This window comes from Ipomoea triloba, chromosome 16 (genome assembly GCF_003576645.1).
Source record: "Ipomoea triloba cultivar NCNSP0323 chromosome 16, ASM357664v1".
Lineage (NCBI taxonomy): Eukaryota > Viridiplantae > Streptophyta > Magnoliopsida > Solanales > Convolvulaceae > Ipomoea > Ipomoea triloba.
Genome location: NC_044931.1, coordinates 12,890,549 through 12,893,798, shown reverse-complemented (window position 1 = coordinate 12,893,798; position 3,250 = coordinate 12,890,549). Strand labels below are relative to the sequence as shown.

The 3,250-nt window shown below is 52.2% G+C and overlaps 10 non-coding genes and 3 pseudogenes across 10 annotated transcripts; all 13 read right to left on the bottom strand.

Moving 5' to 3' along the window:
- Window positions 1–72: 72 nt before the first annotated feature.
- LOC116009046 lies at window positions 73–192 on the bottom strand (annotated as a pseudogene).
- A 137-nt stretch (window positions 193–329) lies between these two features.
- On the bottom strand, window positions 330–448 carry LOC116008651. The gene has a single exon (XR_004096019.1). It is a non-coding gene; the product is annotated as a 5S ribosomal RNA (ribosomal RNA).
- A 137-nt stretch (window positions 449–585) lies between these two features.
- LOC116008650 lies at window positions 586–704 on the bottom strand. Its single transcript, XR_004096018.1, has one exon. It is a non-coding gene; the product is annotated as a 5S ribosomal RNA (ribosomal RNA).
- A 137-nt stretch (window positions 705–841) lies between these two features.
- On the bottom strand, window positions 842–960 carry LOC116008649. Its single transcript, XR_004096017.1, has one exon. It is a non-coding gene; the product is annotated as a 5S ribosomal RNA (ribosomal RNA).
- Window positions 961–1,097: 137 nt separating this feature from the next.
- Window positions 1,098–1,216, bottom strand: LOC116008648. The gene has a single exon (XR_004096016.1). It is a non-coding gene; the product is annotated as a 5S ribosomal RNA (ribosomal RNA).
- Window positions 1,217–1,353: 137 nt separating this feature from the next.
- Window positions 1,354–1,472, bottom strand: LOC116008647. Its single transcript, XR_004096015.1, has one exon. It is a non-coding gene; the product is annotated as a 5S ribosomal RNA (ribosomal RNA).
- Window positions 1,473–1,609: 137 nt separating this feature from the next.
- On the bottom strand, window positions 1,610–1,728 carry LOC116008646. The gene has a single exon (XR_004096014.1). It is a non-coding gene; the product is annotated as a 5S ribosomal RNA (ribosomal RNA).
- Window positions 1,729–1,865: 137 nt separating this feature from the next.
- On the bottom strand, window positions 1,866–1,984 carry LOC116008228. The gene has a single exon (XR_004095624.1). It is a non-coding gene; the product is annotated as a 5S ribosomal RNA (ribosomal RNA).
- Window positions 1,985–2,019: 35 nt separating this feature from the next.
- Window positions 2,020–2,139, bottom strand: LOC116009043 (annotated as a pseudogene).
- A 36-nt stretch (window positions 2,140–2,175) lies between these two features.
- Window positions 2,176–2,295, bottom strand: LOC116009044 (annotated as a pseudogene).
- Window positions 2,296–2,432: 137 nt separating this feature from the next.
- LOC116008285 lies at window positions 2,433–2,551 on the bottom strand. Its single transcript, XR_004095678.1, has one exon. It is a non-coding gene; the product is annotated as a 5S ribosomal RNA (ribosomal RNA).
- Window positions 2,552–2,680: 129 nt separating this feature from the next.
- Window positions 2,681–2,799, bottom strand: LOC116008239. The gene has a single exon (XR_004095634.1). It is a non-coding gene; the product is annotated as a 5S ribosomal RNA (ribosomal RNA).
- Window positions 2,800–2,936: 137 nt separating this feature from the next.
- On the bottom strand, window positions 2,937–3,055 carry LOC116008246. The gene has a single exon (XR_004095641.1). It is a non-coding gene; the product is annotated as a 5S ribosomal RNA (ribosomal RNA).
- Between the last annotated feature and the right edge of the window lie 195 nt (window positions 3,056–3,250).

Sequence of the window (3,250 nt, the reverse complement as noted above, 5' to 3'; positions counted from 1 at the left end):
GGGATCCGGTGCATTAGTGCTGGTATGATCGCATCCATCACGTACTGCGCGCAAAATGTACTTGACCCTCTCTCTCCGCGCAACTTCTCTCGCCCCAAGGGGTCACCCATCCTAGTACTACTCTCGCCCAAGCACGCTTAACTTCAGAGTTCTGATGGGATCCGGTGCATTAGTGCTGGTATGATCGCATCCGTCACGTACTGCGCGCAAAATGTACTTGACCCTCTCTCTCCGCGCAACTTCTCTCGCTTAGCGGTTTAGCGGTTTAAAAGGATAGTACCCTTAGCGAGCGGTCCAGCGGTTTAAAAGAAAGATTAAAAAGAGGGTGGGGGATGCAACACGAGGACTTCCCAGGGGGTCACCGATCCTAGTACTACTCTCGCCCAAGCACGCTTGACTTCGGAGTTCTGATGGGATCCGATGCATTAGTGCTGGTATGATCGCATCCGTCACGTACTGCGCGCAATATGTACTTGACCCTCTCTCTCCGCGCAACTTCTCTCGCTTAGCGGTTTAGCGGTTTAAAAGGATAGTACCCTTAGCGAGCGGTCCAGCGGTTTAAAAGAAAGATTAAAAAGAGGGTGGGGGATGCAACACGAGGACTTCCCAGGGGGTCACCGATCCTAGTACTACTCTCGCCCAAGCACGCTTGACTTCGGAGTTCTGATGGGATCCGATGCATTAGTGCTGGTATGATCGCATCCGTCACGTACTGCGCGCAATATGTACTTGACCCTCTCTCTCCGCGCAACTTCTCTCGCTTAGCGGTTTAGCGGTTTAAAAGGATAGTACCCTTAGCGAGCGGTCCAGCGGTTTAAAAGAAAGATTAAAAAGAGGGTGGGGGATGCAACACGAGGACTTCCCAGGGGGTCACCGATCCTAGTACTACTCTCGCCCAAGCACGCTTGACTTCGGAGTTCTGATGGGATCCGATGCATTAGTGCTGGTATGATCGCATCCGTCACGTACTGCGCGCAATATGTACTTGACCCTCTCTCTCCGCGCAACTTCTCTCGCTTAGCGGTTTAGCGGTTTAAAAGGATAGTACCCTTAGCGAGCGGTCCAGCGGTTTAAAAGAAAGATTAAAAAGAGGGTGGGGGATGCAACACGAGGACTTCCCAGGGGGTCACCGATCCTAGTACTACTCTCGCCCAAGCACGCTTGACTTCGGAGTTCTGATGGGATCCGATGCATTAGTGCTGGTATGATCGCATCCGTCACGTACTGCGCGCAATATGTACTTGACCCTCTCTCTCCGCGCAACTTCTCTCGCTTAGCGGTTTAGCGGTTTAAAAGGATAGTACCCTTAGCGAGCGGTCCAGCGGTTTAAAAGAAAGATTAAAAAGAGGGTGGGGGATGCAACACGAGGACTTCCCAGGGGGTCACCGATCCTAGTACTACTCTCGCCCAAGCACGCTTGACTTCGGAGTTCTGATGGGATCCGATGCATTAGTGCTGGTATGATCGCATCCGTCACGTACTGCGCGCAATATGTACTTGACCCTCTCTCTCCGCGCAACTTCTCTCGCTTAGCGGTTTAGCGGTTTAAAAGGATAGTACCCTTAGCGAGCGGTCCAGCGGTTTAAAAGAAAGATTAAAAAGAGGGTGGGGGATGCAACACGAGGACTTCCCAGGGGGTCACCGATCCTAGTACTACTCTCGCCCAAGCACGCTTGACTTCGGAGTTCTGATGGGATCCGATGCATTAGTGCTGGTATGATCGCATCCGTCACGTACTGCGCGCAATATGTACTTGACCCTCTCTCTCCGCGCAACTTCTCTCGCTTAGCGGTTTAGCGGTTTAAAAGGATAGTACCCTTAGCGAGCGGTCCAGCGGTTTAAAAGAAAGATTAAAAAGAGGGTGGGGGATGCAACACGAGGACTTCCCAGGGGGTTACCCATCCTAGTACTACTCTCGCCCAAGCACGCTTAACTTCAGAGTTCTGATGGGATCCGGTGCATTAGTGCTGGTATGATCGCATCCGTCACGTACTGCGCGCAAAATGTACTTGACCTCTCTCTCCGCGCAACTTCTCTCGCCCCAGGGGGTCACCCATCCTAGTACTACTCTCGCCCAAGCACGCTTAACTTCAGAGTTCTGATGGGATCCGGTGCATTAGTGCTGGTATGATCGCATCCGTCACGTACTGCGCGCAAAATGTACTTGACCCTCTCTCTCCGCGCAACTTCTCTCGCCCCAGGGGGTCACCCATCCTAGTACTACTCTCGCCCAAGCACGCTTAACTTCAGAGTTCTGATGGGATCCGGTGCGTTAGTGCTGGTATGATCGCATCCGTCACGTACTGCGCGCAAAATGTACTTCACCCTCTCTCTCCGCGCAACTTCTCTCGCTTAGCGGTTTAGCGGTTTAAAAGGATAGTACCCTTAGCGAGCGGTCCAGCGGTTTAAAAGAAAGATTAAAAAGAGGGTGGGGGATGCAACACGAGGACTTCTCAGGGGGTCACCCATCCTAGTACTACTCTCGCCCAAGCACACTTAACTTCGGAGTTCTGATGGGATCCGATGCATTAGTGCTGGTATGATCGCATCCGTCACGTACTGCGCGCAAAATGTTCTTGGCCCTCTCTCTCCGCGCAACTTCTCTCGCTTAGCGGTTTAAAAGGATAGTACCCTTAGCGAGCGGTCCAGCGGTTTAAAAGAAAGATTAAAAAGAGGGTGGGGGATGCAACACGAGGACTTCCCAGGGGGTCACCCATCCTAGTACTACTCTCGCCCAAGCACACTTAACTTCGGAGTTCTGATGGGATCCGATGCATTAGTGCTGGTATGATCGCATCCGTCACGTACTGCGCGCAAAATGTACTTGACCCTCTCTCTCCGCGCAACTTCTCTCGCTTAGCGGTTTAGCGGTTTAAAAGGATAGTACCCTTAGCGAGCGGTCCAGCGGTTTAAAAGAAAGATTAAAAAGAGGGTGGGGGATGCAACACGAGGACTTCCCAGGGGGTCACCCATCCTAGTACTACTCTCGCCCAAGCACGCTTAACTTCGGAGTTCTGATGGGATCCAGTGCATTAGTGCTGATATGATCGCATCCGTCACGTACTGCGCGCAAAATGTACTTGACCCTCTCTCTCCGCGCAACTTCTCTCGCTTAGCGGTTTAGCGGTTTAAAAGGATAGTACCCTTAGCGAGCGGTCCAGCGGTTTAAAAGAAAGATTAAAAAGAGGGTGGGGGATGCAACACGAGGACTTCCCAGGGGGTCACCCATCCTAGTACTACTCTCGCCCAA